The sequence below is a fragment of the Macrobrachium nipponense genome, chromosome 21 (assembly GCF_015104395.2).
Source record: "Macrobrachium nipponense isolate FS-2020 chromosome 21, ASM1510439v2, whole genome shotgun sequence".
Lineage (NCBI taxonomy): Eukaryota > Metazoa > Arthropoda > Malacostraca > Decapoda > Palaemonidae > Macrobrachium > Macrobrachium nipponense.
This window is the reverse complement of record NC_087212.1, coordinates 34,791,999-34,818,323: the sequence shown is the minus strand read 5'-3', so window position 1 is coordinate 34,818,323 and position 26,325 is coordinate 34,791,999. Positions and strand designations below refer to the sequence as shown.

Sequence of the window (26,325 nt, the reverse complement as noted above, 5' to 3'; positions counted from 1 at the left end):
TGTATAGTAAACAAGAGTTCTGTTCAACCTTATGTTGTTAGTTGTCAATTGAATCATAAGCCATTTTTATTTGAAATTGACACCGGTTCAGCTATTTCTACATTAAAGTACGATGATTTCAAGAAGTTAAATTGGACATTACTGAACTGTAGAACTAAATTGCAGGGTTAAAACCAAGTGCCAATCAAAGTATTTGGTAAGGTCAAAGTTTCAAATTTTCAATACAAACAGCAAAATCATTCAGACGTTGAATTCATAATTGTTGGGTCAGACTCCCCAAATAACTTGATTGTTAGGAATTTAATAGATAAGTGCAATATAATTAATGTCCATCAGTTAAATATAACAGATTTTATGGAAAACTATAATGTAGATAGTTTGAAACCTATTAAGAACTTTCAAGCCCGATTGTATCCTAAAGTTGGTCGTGTTCCTGTTTTTCAGAAGGTCCGCACGGTGACACTGACGTTACGCAGTGAGGTTGAGAGTGCGCTGCAAGAGCTTGAAAAAAATAAGATTATAGAAAGAGTAGAATTCTCAGATTATGCCTCGCAAATTGTTACTGTCAGGAAGCAGAATGGATCCCTTAGGGTTTGTGGGGATTTTCGTAAAATAAATTAAATTCTTCATGAATCTAAATTCCTATTACCTAATATGTCAGGATTAATTTCCAATGTGTCTGGATATAAGCATTATACCAGACTTGATCTCAATAATGCTTATTTGCAAATGGAAGTTGCTCCAGAAGACCGTAAATATTTGGTACTTAACACACATTTGGGTCTATATAGATATTTACGGTTACCATTTGGTATCCATTCTGCTCCTGCAATATTTCAGAAGTTCATTTCCGACTTGTTAGCTTCTTATGATTTTGCTTATCCATATCTGGATGATATTGTTATAGGTGGAGAATCACCAGCTGAACATGATAAACGTGCAACTAGCAGAGAGAAGAGCCCCATTAACTGTCCTTGTTTTCGGTCTGTTTCTTTGTTTAGTTTTAAAGAGGTTAACTTTACTGAACACTCGTTCGCATTCAGCATTAGAGTGCGGCAAGCAAAGAGCAGTTAGAGCAAAATTGGCTAGGTCTGAAAAGCTAGACTCTTTTTGGGACACTTCTCCCCAGAACTTATCAAGTGATTCATTAATGAGATGTTTAAGTTCATGTTGCAATATGGGAAACATTCTCCATTGATCATCCAGCTTTTGAAGTAGTGAGTGGTCATCTGGGGGTACAATCAGGGGAAGCTCAGATGCAAGAGGGGAGGGGATTCTTCTCTGAATTCTGATGAGAGGGCATTTTTTGGACAGAGACAGTTTAACTTTGACAGGACACCATCATTGAAATTATACCTCTTCTTTATTTCTGTGCATGCCACTACAAGAAAACTTCTACACCTCTCTTAAAAAAAAAAAAAAAAAAAAAAAAAAACTCCTGCTGTTGAGCTTTCTTTTCCTGTATGGAGGGGTTTTTTAATCCATGCATAACTTTAACTCCTAGGTACATACATTTGGCTGTCACTAAGATGCCTGTCATGTCTTTCAGGATTTACAGTATTTACATCAGTTTTCATTACATAGGTCCTGTCCATAAATGAGAGAAGAAGGTCTCTGAATAGCATGGACACTGTATCATGGAGAACTGTTATCACTGCTTTATCTAACTGGAAAAATGTGATGAACTCAGTAAACTTTGGAAGAACCCAGTCAAGGAACATGAAATATAACTTCATGAAAGGATCATGAAGGGAGTTGATAATCAACTCTGTTGCTAATAGTTTCTCAGCGAACCACTTCTCCAAGAAAAATTGCTTCAGTGCCTCCCACTGTTCCAATAGCTTTGAACCACGTTACAATTGGAGACAAGCGGCGGCAAGCCATGTACGGACTCTGAATCGGTTTTTTTTTTTTTTTTTTTTTAGAAATTAGCCAGTTTCATGGAGGAGTTCACCGACCACTTATATTTTTAATTATATACTTATCAATACCTTAGAATTATCGTACAAACCGTACGATTATGGAAAATGCTATCGTACATCGTACCAAGGCCGTTTTTATCGTACATGTACGACAATTATCGTACGTCTGGCAACACTGCTCCTGCCTCTCCGCTTCAGAAAGCGTAGGATGGGAAAAATGTCGTACAACAAATATGAATACCTATGGAAAATTTATGTAAAACGCAACGGAACGAAAGGATATCAAAACATCTTATTTTTCGTGATATTTTCATTGCAATTACTTTCACAAAAAATCATTTTTTACCCACTTACAGGTTAGCTAGAGCACTAATATTTTACGTCTGGCTGTGGCACACATCAATGTTACCAGAAATGAGTCAAACCACTGTCGAGTCGTGTGACTGAAAACATATTACGACTTAAGAGGCGTGATTTCACAGAGGCTCTATTGTTTCACACTCCACTATAGAACAGAATATAGAATGTTGGCAAAAGGCCAGACGCTAGGAACTCTAAGGTCATTCAGCGCTGAAGGGAAAACTGAGCGTAAAAAGGTTTAGACAGTGTAACAAAAGGAAACTCTCGCAGCCGCTCTACGAAACAATATATTAGAAGAGGGTAGAACGTATGATAAAAGAAGAGAATATGAATGGAGGTACAGTAAAAACCAAAGAATGGAGTTGCAAAGATAGATATATATATATATATATAATATATATATATATATATATATATATATATATATATATATAATATATACATAATATATATATGGACTACCATGTAATATTATTTACATGGAATTATGGCAATTTGATAACACTGCATTGCTAACCTACAATATGAATTTCAGACGAAGCACGCACAGTCGCATGGTAAAAAAATAAATAAATAAATAAATAAACCCGTACACAAACTGCTGCTCACCCCCCAAGCAACATTTCTCGTCCAACGTAAATCCAACGAACAAGTGTTATAGAAAATATTTTCTCCCTCGGTAACAGGAGAGCAAGGTGACATCATGGGAGGAGGGGGGGCAGGGCGGGGGGGGGGGGTGCAGAATACAATGGGGGTGGAGACAAGGTAGTGTGGGGGTGAGGGAGGTAGTATGGGGGTGGGAGACAACGAAAATCCCCCCTTGGCGATGAGAGAAGGAAATATATGCAAGAGCTCAGTGAGAAGGGAGAACTGATATCTGAAGTGTGTGTGTGTGTGTGTGTGTGTGTGTGTGTAGAGAGGGGGGGGCTTATGTTCTACGGGTGATGGAGTGGCAAGGGTTAGGGAGGGAGGAATAACCATTGTGAGGGGGGGAGGGATGGACTGGTCAAAGAAGGGAGAAGAGGGAAAGAAAGAGGAGGAGGAGGGAGATAAGGAAGAAATAGAAATTCTCTCACAGCCAGGAACAATTTGCGAAAGGGGAGACGCAAGGGATGTGGATGACAAAAATAAGAGAAAAACACGAGCTATAAAAGAAAACATGGATGGAAATAAAAAATAAGGTCGAGGGGGATATGAACAAAGGAAATAGGAGAAAACCAAGAAATCGTTCAGTGTGTCTGAATATACCTATAAACGGACACAAGCAAGTATAAAACTGAACAGGGGCCAACAAAAAATAAAATAAAATTGTGAAGGGTTTAATAAGAAAAGATACACTGACGATATAACGAAGGTAAAGATCTTATGGGTTACACACTTGAATAAGGCAGTCAAGGTAACACTAATCAAACGACCAGATTAATTAATGCTACGGTAAAATAAAATCCGTTTTGATAAAATATCGAAACAGCACCAACAACATTTTCAAGTTTATATGAAGGCAAGACATTGAAAGTCTTTAACGTTATTCCTCCAATAACCTGAACACATCTCTACTTTTATCTCTCTCACTTTCATCACTGGCATTTTTCACAATAACGAAGAGGGCACAGTGAAAAATATGAATCATAAAATGATTCTTTCTCACTTGCGTCTCTTCAATCAGTCGACTATAATGTTACGGACAAATAATTTATGTTACAAGCCCTACCAATTTTAACAAAGATGACCATAGTATCTCTTGGTTTAGTAAAGAACAAAGTATTTCGACGGTGGCAGTAATCTATTCTTTGCATAATATTGCACCTAAATATCATGGTACATAACGTATTATGTTCATGGGAATTAACGAAAACTTCAATGATTGAGTATCAGTTCACACAAGTTGTGATGCTGCAATGAAATGTCTAATTGTAGGTACTAATCATTATCAAGATTTTGTTTGGCTTTCGCTCAACATAGTTCATTAACAAGTGGATTATTCTTTGGATGGAGGCCGTTAAATTTTCTAAGTGTCTGATTCTATTCCTTGATACAATGGGGGTTTTAGCAATACGTTAGTTAAGCTACTATCTACTTTTTCTCATGATGGCCAAAAACTTTTACCTATGATCAATATATACTAGCAATATACTGATTAACTGCATGTCCACCATTAGCGTTCAATGGTCAGTTGTACGAATTAACTGTCATACAGTGGCCTAAATTATGAAAGTCACACCTCCCTGATCAACAGGAGATAACTGAAAGAATAAAAAAATTCAAATGAATTAATTTTAAGTGAAATTCCCAAATAAGATCTACTATTTTGAATAGTAACACCAGCATCGTGATAGTTCCTGTGTTCACGACAGATTTCAACACCAAATAACAAACGAATGAAACGATGCCTTAGATTTTCATGATTGATACAGCCAATTTTCATTAACAGAAAATCAAAAGCAATTGTCACCATTGTTACTGTTACAACTGACCAAAACGTTTTTGGCAACCCGTGAGAGCAAGGGAAATCATTTGAACTGTAAGCTGGTCAACATACCTAATAATAATAATAATAATAAACAGAAACATACGCCAGTTCATGACATTGTCTAAAACATTGCAGTATAATATAACCGTATGGCAGCATATATAAACACAATATGAACAAGTTAACAGTGTATGCAAACCATTTATTATCACGTATTATTACTATTACTAGCTACTGTAACCGGCGTTGCTCGGGATAAAAAGGAGCATGCCGTCCGTGATGACAACCCCTAAGTGCACGACATCCTCTGCGAGGATATTCCACAGTCCAACGACGGGAGGAATAAAGGACCTTTGGAACTGAGAAGTTCGACAGAGAGGCACATTTACTACATGGTGGTGTAGCTGTTCAGCGAATCTGGTTGCTCTCAGCAGATAGAGGATCAGGGATATATTTGAATGTGAAAAAACTTATGAAAAAGCGACAAACAAAAGATGAGACCATTATCTAAAAGAGATGAAATCTCTGACAGAAGCAGTTCATTGGCTGTTTCTCAAAAGTTAGATGTGTCAAGAGTTACACCTAGAATAGAAAAAGCTCCAGATTCGTTCAGCAAGTTCCATCAACCTGAAGGGGAGGGTGGGGTGGGAAATCTGTCCGAAATCTGCTAAGCAATAGTGTTTTAATTTTACTCGAGTTCAGCTACATAACCCACTGCCTAAACCAGCCCTCCTTAACCGGGATTCCGCGGAACCTTAGGGTTCCGGGAACGATCGCAAGAGGTTCCGTGGGAATTCATGTTTTATTTAATTATTTGTTATTTATAAGTATATATTTTTCTTCGTTAAACATGGCGTGAGAAATCGTAGTCCTATAATTTATTGTATCGTAACATATCATGAGAGATTTTTTTTTCTGTTTTACTAAAGGTAATTATTACAAATGCTTTTATATATAATATATATATATATATATATATATATATATATATATATATATATATATATAATATTTAACTCCCATCGGGATCTGTTCCACAAGTGATTATGTATTGATTATTTCTAATATTATATTATATATATATATATATATATATATATATATATATATATATATATATATATATATATATATATATATATAATATATATAATATATATATATATATATATATATATATATATATATATATAAAAATATTCGATATACCTATATATATCTATCAAATATATATATATACATATATATATATGTATGTATTTTATGTATGTATGTTTATAATATATATATATATATATATATATATATATATATATATATATATATATATATATAATATATATATATATATATCCTATATATATATATATATATATATATATATATATATATATATAATATATTATATATATATATATATATATATATATATATATCTATATATATATATATATATAGATATATATATATATATATATATATAATATATATATATATATATATATATATATATATATATATATATATATATATATATATATAATATATATATCATATAATATAAAATATATACTATATAATATATATATATATATATATATAATATATATATATATATTAATTGGGGTTTTCCTTGGGATGAGAAAAATTGTCTCAGGGGTTCCTCAAAGTGCCAAAGGTTGAGAACCACTGGCCTAAACTATTCCCTAATCCGGTCCATGTCCCGTTTGAAGCTGAGGGCAGCTTCATTTCTAAAAGCAGAGATTACTACACTAACAAGCGTGGCATCATCGGCATACTGAACACTCTGGTTTTCAATGCCAAAAACCATATCACTTGTATACACTAAAAATAACAGTGGACCATGGACCAAGAACACTGCCCTGTGTAACTCCAGACACAATAGTAGTTCTTGGTTCACTAAAGATCGCCTCCACAGCAATGCGCAGCTGTATACCTGTAGGTATATCTTGTAGTAGTCTTAAAACATATCCACCCCCTCCAAGATTCTGAATTTTCTAGATAAGTGCCATGTGATTTACTAAACTGAAAGCAGCACTAATATCTAATAGAATTACTCTGCAGTCAAAACCCTTGGAAATGGCATGTCAAGTCTAAAAGAGCAGCGCTGGTACCTGCTTCCTATATTCATATGCATATTGACTATCAGCCACCAATCTTTTAGATTCCACATACATATATAGTGGCTTAAAAATAATTTTTTCTGTAACTCTGGAGGGCACAGGAAGAGAAACGATTGGCCTTTAGTTACTGCAGTCTGCAGATATGCCACTCTTTGGAACAACACTGTCTTACTAAGCTTGGGCTCATCCACAAAGATACTACGTCGACATAAAAATCTAATAAGATTTAAAATACAAGACTATATACTTTACCACCTACCCAAACCTAATAAACATTGCACAAAAGTAAACTCAACAGCATATAGTTATGGCAAGTACATTACCTAAAGCATTAATCAGTGCAACTCCAAAAAACTGTAGTCAGTAGTATAGTAATATCACATCAGGATTCATGGCACACCTGTGGGTACAAAAGAAATACATCAGAAAATTTAGAACAAAAACCTCTATAAACATTTAAACTAACATTAAACAGTACGTAGTATATAAGACAATAACTCGACTAAAGAAAGTTACCAAAACAGCTAATTCCTAAGCTATGCTAATTAAAAGAAATATAACTGAACCAATGCTACCTGTAGATGAACTCACTGACTTGATTAACAGTAAGGAAATTCACTAAAAGGTATATAAATTTCCCAAAACAACAAACTATAAATCAAAGCTATACAGTAAGGTGGCTTTTTGTCAATATTTGGAAATATCAAAGTCTGTATAGTTCAGTCTTTAGTGCCCAATCAAATTCTTTAAAAACTTTGGTCAGCAAAACGCTGCAACAAAAAAAGTGAAATATGTCATGGCTCAGTGAAACTGGTTACCTTCATCGTTAATGTTTTCTGAAAGACGAGTAAATTAAGAGCATTCAATTGTCAAACTTCACTTCTAGTGAAACAAGTTCTACTTACACTTTAGATTTTAATACATTTTCCACCTGGTTGCTCAGCTGGCCTACATGATCATCTATATCATCTTTCCATGTCTAAATGACTGAAAAATACTTTGCAGCATGCTACTTCCAAAACTCTCATGGAAATAAACCACTGGCAATCTTTCAATGCCACAGTAACTTGTAATAATCTTAGGCCTGTAGAACCAAAGTGGAAAAACATCAGTCATGACAACCTATTGTTCCTCTTCCACAAGGTCTTAACTGATGTTAACTTCCAAAATTCAAGCACATTAAAACAAATATATTTATAACTTGGGTCACTAAAATGAGGAAAAACAGCAGAATTCAACTTCTATAGGAATTGATGACTTAATGAAGACGGATTTTTTGCAAAAACTTTAGGCAAAGTATTCCAACTTGATTTTTCCTAAATTACTTAAGAAATAAAGCTTTACAACTTTTCCAGTGATTAGAGGACTATACAAATACCTGAATAAGCACACCCTACCAACACATGCAGGTAACAAAATACTTGAACCTACAATTGCAGTGAAGTTAAGTAACTTAGGAACAGTACATGTAAGTAAATTCAACAACAGTGTGCAGACACAAATTATCTGCTAATACATGAAGTGGCTCTAACTGGAGATATACAGTAGTACTACTTGAACAACACTAACCACAGAACACCATTACTCAAGCAAGTATGGCTCTCCAACAAAAAATATTAACTTGCAAAAACACAAGAAAATAGATATATATAACCTAACTTTGCCTTGCTAAATTCAATCTAATATAAAGAGCCAGGTTACCTGATGCGCCCCTGCCTCCAGGCCAACCTCACCTAGAGTACTACTGTCCTTCATACAACACTTACTCTTTACCCAGAAGTTAGGTGATTCCTGCATACAATGATAAAGATGCTGGCCTTCTCTTAACATGTACATACTAACATGTACTAACCAGCAAACTGAATAATGCCTGTGGAAAACTGCTAAAGCTGCCCAACATTTCTTGTAAAACAAGAAAAGGGGGGAATGCATAACCCGAAAGCAGGAAAATCAAAAGTGCAAAGTTATACCTTAACAAAAATGCAGAATACTAAATAAAAAATGGTGGGGCATAAGACTGCACCTTTATAATCAAGACCATTGTTGGCAGTGTCCAGATTTAGTGAGCAAGTAAAAGAAAAGTTTTGAAGACTTAATAAATCCTCCAATGAACGAGGTTACTCTTGTAGTTTTACTGAAACCAATGAGTACAAGAGTGACAACTGGACAGGTTACTGACAGTTGATTAATGAGTGAAAGAAGAAACTCATTGTTAACCATCCAGTCTTTCTAAGGAGGCTTAACTAACTCCTAGTTATGATCTACCAAAATGTCTGTCTCATAAACCATAGATAAGTATTCTTTTACCTAGGTTATCATAGATGGGTATGCTTTTACATAGGTTAGCTGACCTGATTAGGTTAGGTGAATATGTATCCATTGAACTGCCACTGTCACACTTTTCAGGCAAAGTTACATGGGTCTGGGGGGGATTTGCTTCCCCACTCAGTTAGGATGTTGTGCTGTAAGTTAGGGTTTGGAAGATCTCTAATACCATTGGCCCATTTTTTAGGTTAAGTTACAGGGTGTTCCAAATTAGTTTAGCCACATATCAAGAAGGATACTGCACCCTATATTAGGTTTGGCTTTATTAAGTGAAGCACACATGAAGCCTATATTCTCATTGCTCCTTGAATATTTAAACATATTTCACAATTGACAACCACGTACTAATTCTGTCTGGACATACCAATTGTCTGTCATCTTGATTGTCTGACGTACATACCAAAGTATTTTGCTAGTCTGATAAACAAATACATTACGACACAATGGAGTGTCAAACTGAAACTGTCCCAATACTAATGTCAGAACAATGAGACTTTAAGAGGATGTGAAGCACAAGCTCCATATGTTTAAAGGTCACACATATTCAATGTTAAACCACAGTATTTCAGGTGCTTAACTAATATGCTGGACAAATATGTGCATCCCTTTAACAACTGCAAAGTATAGGCAATTTCAAGTGTCCTGAGGGCTGCAAAGGCTGTAATAAGAAAAGAATGCCTTATTTGCATGTGTAAAGGTTCTGGAAATGGCAATTAGGAAGTAGGCAAGTTTCAAGGTGAAATAATGGTAGTATTATGATACGTTTTAAGTGAGTAACAAATTTGACATTTTCGTCAGAAATGTTTCTTAAATTGTTTATGGCTCATTAAGTCCAAAATCAATGGGAAACCACTATGGGAAGTAGGCGTCTCATGCCTAAGGGTCAGGTTAAGCTGGGATGACATAGTGCTGCACATTCCCTTTAGGGATACCAACAGAGAGATGATAAACATGCAGAGTATTTAAGCATATACTATATATTTTACCAATAACTTACAGCCATCCATACCTGGTTAAGTGGAAGGGAGGAGGGGGGAGATTCCACTAATCATGTACAATGTGGAAATTCATGTTAGGTTAAATTAGGTTAGGTTAGGTTAGGTTACATGCCTTTAAGTCAGGTGAAACGAAGTGTCCTATGTTACATTAGATTGAGATAAACTAAGAGAGATTACATTGCGATGCATCCCTGTATTTCAACAGCTTTCATATTACTCAATATAAATGTCGTCAGTCCAATGCTGTTCTACATTACTATTAGACTTAGGAGGAGGATGAAGCCCAATGCTTTAGGCTAGCAGGGAATTTCATCTAGAGATGAAGGTCTGATTCGCCACAAATCACATTTAAACTAGTGATAAATATTTTTACTCGTGTACAATCAGGTATAGGTTTCCAGGTTACTGATCTTAATTGCTAACTAAAACAACTGACCCAAGCTCCTGGGTTAAGCAACCTTCGCCTAGGCCTATCTCTTACTCTCAAAAGTAATACCTACCTAGCCTAGGTCTCAAGGCAAAGCAACCCCTCCTCTAGGTAAAGTTAATGACCGTGCTAATGAGACAGCATCTAAAATTTGTACTTTCTTATATGAAGGAAGTATTTCTAAAAGTGACTGATACCCAAAGTATAAATTACATTAATTAGGCTAGCCTAGGCTAGAGAAACAACCTACATTTTCTTTTAACATACCTGTTACAGCCTAGCTACTACCATTGTATATCTGTATCTAAATATGGGAATATTTTTGTCCGAAATAAGACTAAAATCCATGGTGAGCAACTCAAAAGTCACAAGAGCACAGCACTAAAAAGAGGTCATTACTGGACACAATCACACTTACAGCTTTAGAATAGCAATTACACCGACTCACCAAGGTCGGAGGAGTCGACGGAAACAAACAATAATATAGTGTTTGGCGCAGATCGCTAGAAAACTACCATATGAAAAACACATTTTATAATAGTAAATTAATAATTTTCATTTGCTAATTGTATCTTTATTTTCTCATTTGCTTCAAAATGTCTAGATACATAGATCATCACAAGGTATCTAGAGAAACTTATAACCACCTTGGGTCATCAGAATACAAAATAGGTACGTTCAGAGTTACCTATAGTAGCGTGACATCTGTTTTCTTTGGCAAATAAAGCAAGCAGGTTCAGAGTTCATCATTTATAATTACCAAAAATAAAGTATCCTATTTTAGTTTTACCAGACCAATGAACTGATTAACAGCTCTCCTAGGGCTGGCCCAAAGGATTAGATATTTCTACGTGGCTAAAAACCAATTGGCCACCTAGCAAGGGACCTACGGCTTATTGTGGGATCCGAACCACCTTATGTCGAGAAGTGAATTTCTATCACTAGAAACAGATTCCCCTCATTCCGCGTTCGCCGAGCTGAGAATCGTACTTCGGACCACCGGAATGGTAGCCTAGCGCGAAAATCACTCGTCCAACGAGGAACTTGTAATTACCAAAGTGCACAGCTTATGAACTTACACAATTGGCCTTACATATGTCGATATCTAAGCATTTGATAATGTAATTTTTCCTGCATAATAGTGTTGCATCTGCGGACAGTTCTAATTAGTCTAAAAGTTTCAGATGAATATTTAATAAGATAAAAAAAAAAAAAAAAGGCATTCCTACATGCTGCGTGAACATCAACTGACATTTCTGCTTAGACTTCTAATAGACTTAAAGTTTTTGAGTAATTGTTCACAAATTCATAACAAATACTTAACTGTAATTCCACGGTGAATAATAATTTACTTCAGAAAATGTACGTATAGGTCGGTCTCTCTCTCTTCTCTCTCTCTCTGACTTTCTTCATTTTCTGGTTACACTTTTCAATTTCCCCTTCCCTCATCATAGAATTTTTAAACAAGATGTCAGTTTCCCCCTTTATGACAACATAAAAGAGGGCGATTTCTTTCCGTCACTTTCCAACTTTTAAAATGCATTTCCCCCCTCCTTTTTTTTTTTTTTTTTTTTTTTAATAAGCACCTTTGGTGTCTTCAGTTTATCCCTCACTACAGTAGCATATCATTATCTTGGGACCTGCCATTTCTATAATGGGGCCTGAGGTCTGCAGGGGGATTGAGGAGAGAGAGAATTAACCTGAGGAGCATCAACTGCTCCTATACCGCGTCTGTGAAATTGAGGAGTTAATAATCTTTCATCATGTCAGTTGTATAATGACATGAGCTGAATGTCACCTTTATTACCTTGTCACAGATTCAACATTATTTACAGTACAAAATCACACGCTAATTTCCTCGCAGAGTTACCAAGGCAACTTTAAAAACGGTAGCAAATATCCTTCCCTCCGAAAATTGCGTGTAGCCATTCTCTCCCTCTTACCGGCCCGGAGGTAAAAGTTTGCACTGTCTCTCAACGCATTGTTTCATGGAGCAATTTTACCCTGAGCCCACATTTTCTCGTTGTCAGCCTGGCGTGATCTTCCGAAATTAAACTGGACCTTCACTGCGATTTTGATTTGATCTGGAATAATGTCAATGCTTCATTGCTGTGGCCTGTGATTAAGCAGCGGTACTTGTTTTACTTGCCCAAGATACAGAGATGCATATGGGTGATACTTTTTTTTTTTTTTTTTTTTTTAGTATGATATTCATTTCCATGACATTCTTGGAATGTTGCCAAGGTTCGAAAACTGAAATAGGCGGTGACAGATGAAGGGAAGGCGTGTTTATGAAATATTTTAAACTGCTTCCTCTCTCTCTCTCTCTCTCTCTCTCTCTCTCTCTCTCTCCAAAAGACAAGGCTAACCGCTTTATCTGCTCATAGCGTAATCTCCCAAAATCTCATTTAGCTAATCCCTCTCTACTCACACGTTTCCCGACTCTCTCTCTCTCTCAGTTTGCACATGTTACAGTAGTGAGTTCCTGTTCGTGGGGTGGTGTTTATCCGAGCTTGAAATAGGTGTACCGCTGGTTTCTAATTCAACTCTGGCTGTCTTTGTTATCCTGTGACCCTTGCTTAACCTCCCTCCGGGCTCTCTCTCTCTCTCTCTCTCTCTCAAAGAACAAGATAAAAGTATGGATGCAGAGATACTCATTGATACTACATATGAGGCAATAAAGCAGCATACCTACGAAGAAATAAATTACGATATGACAACAGAAAAGCAAATCCCGAAGAGGCTCTACCCAGATCTATACAATGACGGGAAAGAGGAAAAAATAGACAAGAAAGACAAAATCTGCAACCTTTTGAAAAGAGGGAATTGCAGATTTGGAGAAAGATGTTACTACAAACATCCTAAGATATGTCAAAACTATGAAATATATGGTAAATGTGCATACTTAGATGGATATGGGGATGATTGCAGAGATCTGCATCCAAAAATATGTAAAAACCTAAAAGAAGGAAAAGGATGTAAGTTCGACAAAAAATGCAAATATATGCACCCTGTAGCCATGAATCATAATCAAATAAATAACCAACCAAGTAATAAAATCCAAAATAAGAAAGAAACAAATAAAGAGAGAAATCAAGAATATCAGGTAAAAGAGAAAAGCAAACCACCAATGAGATATGCAGAGGTGTCAGCAAAAAATTTCAAAGCATCAGCTCCGAAATTCTACTCAAGAGATAATAACTGTATTTATTATGCAAGAGGATATTGCAGAAACGGAGAAAATTGCAGATTCAGACACAAAATTAATAATTATGATGAAGGAAGATCAAATATTATGGAAAAGTTGGATTTTTTAATGTCAGAATTTCTGGAAATGAAAAAAAGAACAACATACCAGAACAGGAAAGAGACATGGGAAAATCCTTATTACTATCAGTATTAAATGAAGGAGAAAACACGCAAACCATCATAGTGATGAATGCGCAGGGTTTAGTTACGAGTAACTCAAAAAGAAAAATAGAGTACTTAGAAGAAAACTAACCCAAAATGAAAAGAAAATAGATATAATGAATATAAGTGAAACCTGGTATTCCCAAGAGACTGGGAATGATGATCAAATAAAAGGGTTCCAAACTTATAGATCAGATAGAAAAAATAGGAATCAAGGGGGAACCGCAATATATGGGAAAGACAAAAAACAAGGAAAAATATATGAGAAATATAGTAACTCAGAATGTGAACTAATAGCGGTAGAATTTGAATCTGAAAAATTGATGAACATAGTAATATATAGACCTCCTAATACTAAAGAGTTTGACTTAATAATTGAAAATTGGATGATATATGTAGAAATCACAAGGACTGGACTATTCTCCTATCTGGTGACTTCAACTTTCCTTTCGTAGAATGAAAGAACGAATAGGAGATTGTGGTTGTACTTATACATATAAAAAAGAGAGTAATAGTAGTGCAGAAGATAAGAGGCAATTTGAAAAGCTATTAGATATGCTACTAGAATACAACATTCAACAAATAAATCACCTGCCAACAAGAAAGGAAAATACTTTAGACCTAGTATTTGTGAACGAGATGAATTATGTTAAAGAAATAATAGTTTATAATGCGAGTATTTCAGACCATAATGTCATAGAATTAACAGTTCATTCCAAAGCAAGTGAAAATAGAGATAAGCAAGAAATGAAAAAGTGGGAAGGATATGGAAAATACAACTTCTACAGTAAAAATATAAAATGGTCAGAAATTAATGAAGAATTAAACAAAGATTGGGATAACATTTTCGTAAGTGATGACATAAGGGTAAATACGGAGATATTATATAAAATATTGGAGATAATAGTGGAAAAATATATACCGAAGAAGAAAAGTAAACATCATTCATGCATACCAAGAGACAGAAGGATCTTGTTCCAGAAAATCAGAAAGTGGAAAAAAGGTCTTGCAAAAGAAAAAAATGCATGGAAAGTTATAGAACTAAAAAGTAAGATAGAAAATGCAGAACAAAAGATTATACAATCAAAAGAAAATGAAAAACGGGACTTGGAAGAAAAAACCCTATTAAATATCAAGCAAAACCCCAAACTATTATACTCATATGCGAAGAAGATGAATAAAAGAAGAATAGAAATAGGCCCTCTGAGAATTGAAGGGAGATTAACGAATGAAAAAAAAGGAAATTTGCAACATACTGGCAGAACGATATAAGAGAGAATTCACCCCTAGAATAGATAATGAAGATAATGATATAGAAGTAAGGGATGAAAATAGTGAATATTTAGCTGACATAGATATTAATGAAGCTGATATTGTGCAGGCTATTAATGAAATTAAAAATGGAGCTGCTGCAGGGCCTGATGGAATTCCTGCTATTTTGTTAAAGAAAGTAGTTCATTCTATCGCAAAGCCACTTGCAATATTATTAAGACAAAGTGTAGATACAGGCAAGATATATGATGAGCACAAATTAGCATATATTACCCCTACTTTCAAAAGTGGATCAAGACTAGAGGCAAGTAATTATAGGCCTGTGAGTCTAACATCACATATTATGAAAGTGTATGAAAGGGTAATGAAGAAAAATATTATGAAACATTTAATAAAAAATAATTTGTTTAATAAAGGACAACATGGTTTCGTACCCGGAAAAAGTACACAAACCCAACTGTTAGTCCACCGTGAAAACATATTCAAAAATATGAAAAGCGAAATGAAACAGATGTGGTTTATTTAGACTTTGCAAAAGCTTTGATAAAGTAGACCATAATATATTGGCGAAGAAAATTAGAAAACACAATATCGTGATAAAGTAGGAAGATGGTTAAAAGAATTTTTACACAACAGAAAACAGATAGTTATTGCAAACGACGAGAAATCGGATGAAGCCAAGGTAATATCCGGTGTGCCGCAAGGTACGGTGTTAGCTGCAATACTGTTTGTTATTATGATTGAAGACATAGACAATAATGTTAAGGATTCGGTAGTGAGTAGTTTCGCAGATGACACAAGAATAAGTAGAGAAATTACTTGTGATGAAGATAGGAACGCTCTACAAAGAGACCTTAACAAAGTATATGATTGGGCAGAGGTAAATAGGATGGTATTTAACTCTGATAAATTTGAATCAATAAATTATGGAGACAGAGAAAGAAAGCTATATGCATATAAGGGACCTAATAATGAGACCATCACAAATAAGGAAGCAGTTAAAGACCTTGGTGTGATGATGAATAGGAACATGTTATGCAATGATCAAATAGCAACTCTGTTGGCAAAATGTAAAGCAAAAATGGGAATGTTGTTACGGCACTTCAAAACAAGAAAAGCTGAACACATGATTATGCTTTATAAAACATATGTTCGTAGTCCACTTGAATATTGCAATATGATATGGTACCCACACTATCAAAAGGATATTGCACAAATAGAGAGTGTACAAAGGTCCTTTACAGCTAGAATAGAAGAAGTTAAGGACCTAGACTACTGGGAAAGACTACAATTCTTAAAATTATATAGTCTAGAAAGGAGAAGAGAACGCTACATGATAATTCAGGCATGGAAACAGATAGAAGGAATAGCAGAAAATATCATGGAACTAAAAATATCAGAAAGAGCAAGCAGAGGTAGATTAATAGTGCCCAAAACTATACCAGGAAAAATAAGGAAAGCACACAGGACATTAATCCACTACGCACCAGCATCGATAATGCAGCGTCTATTCAATGCGTTGCCAGCTCATCTGAGGAATATATCAGGAGTGAGCGTAGATGTGTTTAAGAATAAGCTCGACAAATATCTAAACTGCATCCCAGACCATCCAAGATTGGAAGATGCAAAATATACCGGAAGATGTACTAGCAACTCTCTGGTAGACATTAGAGGTGCCTCACACTGAGGGACCTGGGGCAACCCGAACAAGATGTGAGGTCTGTGAGGTGAGGTCTGAGGTGAGGTCTCTATTACTAATATTAGGTTGACTTGGTAAAGTCAGGGCGAATGAAAAAGGAAATGGATGATGGCATAGAATGTTATTGCCCAACTGAAAATCTCAAAGCCTATAACAACTATAGACAGATAGCCCAGATAGGTATAAAACGACGATTCAAATAGTAAAGTAGAAAAATATATCTATAATTGCCGCATTAACTAGCCTCTAAAACGCATGCGCCTTTGAAACGTATCTATATTTGAAAGTGTCACAGATTTACTTAGCAAAAGACATGTAAAATGTTTTTTACCAAATTATATAGTGACCATAATTCAGAAACCTGGTAAAATTAAGTTCGTAATACTTGCAGGCGAAAATTTTAGTTGCACGACCTAGCGAAAATGTAAGATATACAAGAAAAAGCATAATAAAAGAGTGCAATTTAGAGACACTCAAAACACAAACGCAAAGGAAGCAACGAAAGCACTAGCAGAGAAACAAACGAAGCGAAGAGCAAAATTATATACTCGGCAAAATTAAAACCAGTAATATAACTTCGATCAAATAAATCAAAACAAAAACCTATCATATACTATATATATATATATATATATATATATAATATATATATATATATATATATATATATATATATATATATATATATATATTATTTGTCTCCAATGGTGCGCGATGCATATGCTTACGTGTTTTCACTTTCACAAATCTCCATATCTCCAGTCTCCATTCTCATAGTTCTCATCAAAGAAGTCTGAGTCTATCAAACTCTTGTGACGTCTAGCTACAGAAGCCTAACTGACACACACTATTTCACCGGCTGGATAGAATAGCGATTTCTGACCTAAAGAAATTTGACAAAGATATTTTAAAACACCGAACAGAACCATTTATCCCGGACTGCAAGATAGGATCACGGAAAAGTGTAGTACCATTAGGGAAATTAAGGAAGTCCTGTACGCAGATAAGATGATGGTGGGAAGCAGGTGGCTGACAGTACTGGTTTGAAGGCTAAGTTCAACCCATTTCCTTTTCACCATTATGCTATCTACAAAAGGATCTTCTGTAATTTCCCATATGGAATGTTTTTATATGATCCCATCATTCAGGTCAAGATTAATGGTTCTGTCGTGTCATTTTTATCTTAAATTTCGGATGGTTTGGCATCGAACTTAACTTAGAAGCTGTAGTTACATTGCAAAATGATCAGTGACTCCGGGCATTACGACGATGTTTAATTTATAATGTCTGATCTCGCATGCTATTGTTAGGCTTATTAACCTTATCGTTTTCTTTCTATTTTTATCAGGGTAGCAACTTCAACACTTGATATTAGTATAGCTTGAATTTTATAAGGAATATTAAGAATAACGTAAGCGTAAACAGAACCTATTTTGGTCTTGGGTCCCAATTTTACCATTGACTGTGGTGAGTGAAACCAATGTCACACAGGCGGATGGTATCTTTCCCATTTTACTGCAGAGTTGGCACCAAGTACCCAATTTGTCTACCAAAACGGAAGTCACGCGTGTTGGTCATCGTTCAGCCCAAGGGTAGGCATCATTGCGCAGGTCTTGAAAGGAAATTGTTCATAGCTTATGAAAAAATAAAATAAACACAGTAGAACCATGATCAATCATTGCTAATACATTCGTATTTTTTTTAAATATTCAAGTATTTTTTCTTTTTTATATAAAACAACAACTTTTGTAATTAAGTTAGGTCTTTGGCATGTAAGACTTGCAGGCTACTGCCGCATCTACGAAAAATCTTACAATTATTACTTCGATTAACATTCAAACTAGCTTGCATGTACGAATTAGATATTAGATATTGCTCAACCAAATGCAAATATGTCTATCGACAGAAGTTTGAAAAATACCTTTTGAAAAGTACCAAACGAATCAATCAGGTCGTGCGACAGCATACGCTATTTTTGGGTGCCTTCAGCGATCGTAAACCACAACGAGTCATGCTGTAAGAAATAATCTGTGACACCGCATTAATTCTAATGATTTGGCTACCAGGAAAAGGGAGATAACTAATGACGTGTCTCCTCTGAAAGATTTAGGAAGTCGGCAAAATCTAACGAAACTTAAATATCAATCAATAAATAACTTTTTTTCTCTCTCTCTACTGAAAATTGCTGAAGACGGGATGCTTTAGCAGTTTGTTGAGCATAAAATTTATTGTCTTGTTTACCAGAAAATCTGTTACGTTTTCTAAACAAATAATTGCAGTAAAACAGTATGGTTCCCCATGTGATAAATAATACTGTATATAGACAATGATTACAAAGCATTATTAAATACTACTAGCAATTAGTTCAGTGTTTAATACAGTGATGAGCAATCATGGGTTATAAGAATTCAAATGGATGGGCCTTTAAGATGATGCAATGGGATGGTTTATACTAACGACCTCATCATTAGAACCATAAAAAATACAAATCGAAAATTTACTCCCCATCAAAAATGTTGTGGAAAAAGAAATGAGAACACACACACACACACACACACACACACACACACACACACACACACACACATATATATATATATATATATATATATATATATATATATATATATATATATATAGATATATATATACATATACTACTATGGAATTATGATACATCGTAAAAAAAACAGTAAAGTACTACAAGTCTATCGGAGACTGTACGGAACTCTAGGTATACTTATTTATGAATAGAATCAAAGACAAGAAAGAAAAATAAATAAAAAGGAAACACACAGGGAGTTTAATGATACAATTACAAACTGATTGATAGGAAACGAATCTAAAAGAAGTTTACATATTGGTGAAAAAAAAAAAAGTGAGCGCAGCGAGGAAATTAGTAGTAACTGATGAACGTGTAAATGACAGACCAGGTGGCGAGTTTAGGGAAAATATGACATTATCACTTGAGAAACGTAGCCTTAATGGAGAAATAATTTAATGTGGATTATACGTATGCATGTAACAACAAGATCAGACACTAATATAAACATAAACCATTGTTCACGATCTCATTTGCTGAAGGATTTACAAGGTTTGATTAACTAAACAGACAAATAAATACAATTTTGTCATCAATCTAAGGTTATTAACCAAAGTGAGATTCATGGGATAACCATTTAATGAAGAAATGGATATATATATATATATATATATATATATATATATATCTATATATATTAATAATAGTATAGTATATATATATATATTATATATAATACTATATATTATATTTATGACTGGTAAAAGTGTTCTGTAACAACAGAATTCCATCTAATAAAAGGAGCCCATAAAAACACCAAAATGTAGAGAGAAAAAAGTACTATATTTCAGAGACTGCTGTCTCTCTCTTCAGGTATATGAATGAGAAAAGTTTACAGAAAAGGTGGTATTTATACCAAGAGATTCGTTCACAAGTAAGCCAATTTAGGTCACCCCCGCTGATAATCTTCCTTTAATCTTCTTAAGCGTTGTTGAATGAACACTGCGTCGACGATGTCTGATGTCCAATTCCCCTTTTGAGCTGTTCATTACCTGCTTCTCTTTATTAAGGGTGATTCCATCATTTGACTCTTGTACCGGCAGTTTGCTGCTATAAATTACACGTGACATATTCCAGTTTATTCTATGGTTAGTTCATTTATATGATTGAAAAATAGCCGAGTTCTGTTGTCCATACCTAACTGACCGTTGTGTTGTATTAATCTCTGGGGAAGTGATTTACCTGTAATCCGATGTAAGATTGGTCACAGTCCTGGCATGGGATCTCATATACCCCAGAGTCTTTGGGCGATGTCTTTTGTTGGACGTTAATCAGGGATTTGGCTAAGGTATTTGGGTAGGTAAATGCAAAGGGTTGGATTTCCCAAGGGTGTGAGTTACTCTCTTAATCGTCTCCAGGTGGGGAATTTTTATTTTATTGTTGGGTGTGTCTCTGGTCTTGTCTTTAGGGGGTCGGTAGAAAATTACGTTTGCTTTTTGAATTGCTTTCTCAATTATATGGTCAGGATACTTTAAAGATGAAAGTTGCTTGCGAATTAGTTCAAATTCTTTTTCCAGGAAATCTGGGGAACAAATTCGTAAGGCTCTTAGGAATAGGTTGCTGGCTAGACCTATCTTGATAGTATTGTCATGATAGCTAAAGTAGTGAATATATGAAAGTGAGAACGTTGGTTTTCTGTATATGGTAAATTTGTATTCTGTCGTGTCTCTGATTATTAAAACATCAAGAAAAGGAATTTTGTTGTCTGTTTCCCATTCAACTTTAAATTTGATGCTGGGCACTAATGCGTTTAATTTTGAGAGGAATTCATTAAAATTACCCCACTTATTATCCCAAAATGTTAGTATGTCATCCACGTATCTCATCCACAGCATGTTTTTGGGTTTTATTGCATTTATTACTGTAGTTTCAAAGTATTCCATGTACAGATTGGCTAAAATAGGACTTAAAGGACTACCCATACTACACCCGAATTTTTGCTTGTAGAATGATTCCCCGAATGAAAATACGTTATTAGATGCACATAATTCAACTAACTTTATTATTTTGTCAAGTGCCAAAGGGAAATGATCTGAATAGGGGGATAATTTTTCCCTTAAAAACTGAAGAACGTCCTGTACTGGTACTTTTGTGAATAGGGAGTCTACGTCAAGGCTTAAAAGTTTTATGTTGTGAAGTGGTATGTGCTTCTCTGAATTTGTGACAAAAGTCTTCCGAATGTTTGATGTGACTGGGAGAAAAAGTGCCTAAAAAAGGAGAAAGGAGGCCAGCTAACCATTTAGAAATTTTGTAATTGAAAGCTCCGGCGCATGAAACGATGGGTCTGAATGGAAGATTGTCTTTGTGAGTTTTGGGGAAGACCATAAAAGTAGGGTAATTTAGGATTAATTACTTTAAATTTCTCTAATAGTTCAATACTCTTTTTGTCTTGGCCAATTAATCTTACTTTCCGAAAAAATTCTGTGGGAACGTTCTGGAGGGGATTTTTCGTCAGTTTTTCCTTAGCGACACAAATACTTACGAAAAACTGACGAAAAATCCCCTCCAGAACGTTCCCACAGAATTTTTTCGGAAAGTAAGATTAATTGGCCAAGACAAAAAGAGTATTGAACTATTAGAGAAATTTAAAGTAATTAATCCTAAATTACCCTACTTTTATGGTCTTCCCAAAACTCACAAAGACAATCTTCCATTCAGACCCATCGTTTCATGCGCCGGAGCTTTCAATTACAAAATTTCTAAATGGTTAGCTGGCCTCCTTTCTCCTTTTTTAGGCACTTTTTCTCCCAGTCACATCAAACATTCGGAAGACTTTTGTCACAAATTCAGAGAAGCACATATACCACTTCACAACATAAAACTTTTAAGCCTTGACGTAGACTCCCTATTCACAAAAGTACCAGTACAGGACGTTCTTCAGTTTTTAAGGGAAAAATTATCCCCCTATTCAGATCATTTCCCTTGGCACTTGACAAAATAATAAAGTTAGTTGAATTATGTGCATCTAATAACGTATTTTCATTCGGGGAATCATTCTACAAGCAAAATTCGGGTGTAGTATGGGTAGTCCTTTAAGTCCTATTTTAGCCAATCTGTACATGGAATACTTTGAAACTACAGTAATAAATGCAATAAAACCCAAAAACATGCTGTGGATGAGATACGTGGATGACATACTAACATTTTGGGATAATAAGTGGGGTAATTTTAATGAATTCCTCTCAAATTAAACGCATTAGTGCCCAGCATCAATTTAAAGTTGAATGGGAAACAGACAACAAAATTCCTTTTCTTGATGTTTTAATAATCAGAGACACGACAGAATAAAACAAATTTTACCATATACAGAAAACCAACGTTCTCACTTTCATATATTCACTACTTTAGCTATCATGACAATACTATCAAGATAGGTCTAGCCAGCAACCTATTCCTAAGAGCCTTACGAATTTGTTCCCCAGATTTCCTGGAAAAAGAATTTGAACTAATTCGCAAGCAACTTTCATCTTTAAAGTATCCTGACCATATAATTGAGAAAGCATTCAAAAAGCAAACGTAATTTTCTACCGACCCCCTAAAGACAAGACCAGACACACCCAACAATAAAATAAAAATTCCCCACCTGGAGACGATTAAGAGAGTAACTCACACCCTTGGGAAATCCAACCCTTTTGCATTTACCTACCCAAATACCTTAGCCAAATCCCTGATTAACGTCCAACAAAAGACATCGCCCAAAGACTCTGGGGTATATGAGATCCCATGCCAGGACTGTGACCAATCTTACATCGGATTTACAGGTAAATCACTTCCCCAGAGATTAATACAACACAAACGGTCAGTTAGGTATGGACAACAGAACTCGGCTATTTTCAATCATATAAATGAACATAACCATAGAATAAACTGGAATATGTCACGTGTAATTTATAGCAGCAACTGCCGGTACAAGAGTCAAATGATGGAATCGGTCCTTAATAAAAGAGAAGCAGGTAATGAACATCTCAAAAGGGAATTGGACATCAGACATCGTCGACGCAGTGTTCATTCAACCAACGCTTAAGAAGATTAAAGGAAGATTATCAGCGGGGTGACCTAAATTGGCTTACTTGTGGACGAATCTCTTGGTATAAATACCACCTTTTCTGTAAACTTTTCTCATTCATATACCTGAAGAGAGGACAGCAGTCTCTGAAATATAGTACTTTTCTCTCTACATTTTGGTGTTTTTATGGGCTCCTTTTATTAGATATATATATATATATATATATATATATATTATATATATATATATATGTATGTATGTATGTATGTATGTAATGTATGTATGTATGTATGTATGTATGTATATAACGGTCCGGAATAAGTTAATGATCTCCTACAGAAACGTAACTAAACCTAAAATTACAAGAAAAAGGATCTTTGGAAGGACAGTATTTGGTCTTATATTACATGAATACTTACACCTGAGAAGCAAATGAAGACATATCTTAATTAGCTTAGGAGTTATGCCAGTTATGGGTAATCGATAAATTAATGGGGCTCTCAGCAAGGGCCAAATGAGAGCCGATGGGGGGACCTCCAAAAACTGTAAACAAGATGGTTATTTCGATGATATACCATCACATTATCATAGGTTTCTCTTCGTAATAGAAACTTATGGGCATTCTTCAGGTCTATGGACTTATCCGCATGCGGGTTGTTATACTGATAAAACAATAAAACCAGCAGCACATTTGTTTTCTTCGAAAGTAACATGAATCTACTGTTCCAATAATAACTTACTACTTTCAGAGACGCTCGCAACGTTCTTTAAAAGATATACAATGCTGTCTCATTTTAAATATAATAGGCATCTCAACCTAACAAAACTGATAATATAATTCTAGTTGGTTGAAAAATCTTTACAGTCGACAAACATAATATAATGTAATTGCGAAAAAAGTAAAATACGAGATAAACGCGAGAACACAGAAAACGGGAACGCGATTCTGTAAGACTCAATCAATTGAGTTACGATTGTTTGACTGTTTGTGTTCAGTAAACAACAGTGAATGGACGAGTATTTACGAAGTAATGCAACTGACGAGACGTTTCAAATGTTTACAATATTGTCGGGAATGAAATACGTGATGCCAGAAGCATATGAACTAAAAACAAACATTGAAAACTTACTTAACATATTTTATTAGACAATGTCAGCCAATGGTGCACCTACTCTGCTCTTATCAATCTTAGGCAGTAAGAAAAAATAGTTAGCCAGGAAGTTTAGCTACTAATTTACAAATGGTTTTAAAACCTGCCACAAGAAGACCTGTGTTTCAAGCAAAGCATATAGCTACTACTGGATGTTCACGTATTTTAGAGACCATTTGATGGTTAAGGTGAGTAGTAAAAGACCAACTGTTAAGCAAATTCTTCCTGTAGCCTACCTAGTGGTCGATTAGCTAGGTCTATTCCTATATCATTGTTTGAGTGCGGCTCACTTAACACAGGGTACAAATACAACATTCTCTGTTTCTTGGTGAATTAGGTTATCCTCCTAAGTACTACATAGTAACCTAATGAGGAAACACTACCTTTTTAGGTATTATTACAGTTTCAACCATTATGGGAAATCTATTATATTGATATTTTTCCCGAGTAAAGCACGTGATAACAAAACACTTCTTCTCAATACATTATTGTCGCTAATGCATACTTACAGAGAAAAAAAAAATTAAGTTTTTACCTCGAATTTTTCCTAAGTCGGGAGAGGTGTTTCCTCTACGGTAATGTTTACTTTTAATGAGCCCTCTAACTTACTTTCTTACGCAAACAAAAGCAGTTCCAGTTACTCATTATTGGCTGAGAGGTGTGACATCGTTATGACGTCATGGGTTTCATAACCAATTACGAACGACTTTAGTCGAAAACTAAGTTTCACTAGCATTTCAGCGGAGTAAAAAAGTTACCTGTCCAGTGTCCACTGGTATCCTTGTTTTGACTGAATACTCGAATAATAAAGCAAAAAACGGCATTTTGTCTTCCTGTACCTATGGCAGAGGTAGTGGCTGGCCCTTCTGGCATTAATTTTGACAGACCTTCGATTTCCTACCGATTGTTTGCAGTGCAATGTGGTCGTCGGGTACCTGGCCACTTCCTACTTTAAGTTGCATGTCAGGGAACCTTGCAGCGGCTTCACGTTTTCCTCAAAGCAGCAGCACATCTTTATCAACCAACAGTTTAAGGTAAGCTTCATTAATTTATAGAGTATACCTATTATAATGGTGGTAGTATAACGATGTATACAGCAGTACCATCACTTTGGATTTGGTTTGATGGACTAGGTAGTGGCCTGCAGGGGGGGCGGAGCCCCCCCCGCTAGGCCTAGGTAGGGGTACAGGGCCCTAGGTAAGGTTAAGTGGTTGTATTAGGTTCGGTAGTGCCCCGAAAATCACTTTTCTCCTCCTCCCCCCACCCAAAAACCCCGCTTCCCACTGGGAACCCCCATAAATGAAGTAGTAGGTTTATGCTTAGATTTTGTGTGTAAGAGTAACTCTTAGTTTCTTTTTTATTCATTTCCTCATGTTTCTATGCGATGTGCAACACCAATCTGGTCGTTTTTTGCCGTTTTTCGTCGTTAATACTTGAAAAACGGGTGCGGCCTTCTCCTGGACATTTAGGTACCTTTTTCTGGAAAAACTCGTTTTTTTAACTCCAATTACATAGTAAATCTCTAAATCGGATGGTTT

The 26,325-nt window shown here is 35.2% G+C and overlaps 1 long non-coding RNA gene across 4 annotated transcripts in view; it reads right to left on the bottom strand.

The window, feature by feature from the left end:
* The window catches only part of LOC135197917 (uncharacterized), a 323,650-nt gene extending 298,101 nt beyond the window's left edge, over positions 1-25,549 (bottom strand). The window contains exons 1-2 of one of the 4 annotated variants that reach the window (XR_010310681.1): positions 25,323-25,549; positions 7,220-7,296 (exon numbers count right to left, since the gene is read on the bottom strand). This is a non-coding gene — a long non-coding RNA (uncharacterized LOC135197917). The other 3 variants (XR_010310680.1, XR_010310678.1, XR_010310679.1) reach the window with 3 other exon arrangements.
* Positions 25,550-26,325: the final 776 nt, after the last annotated feature.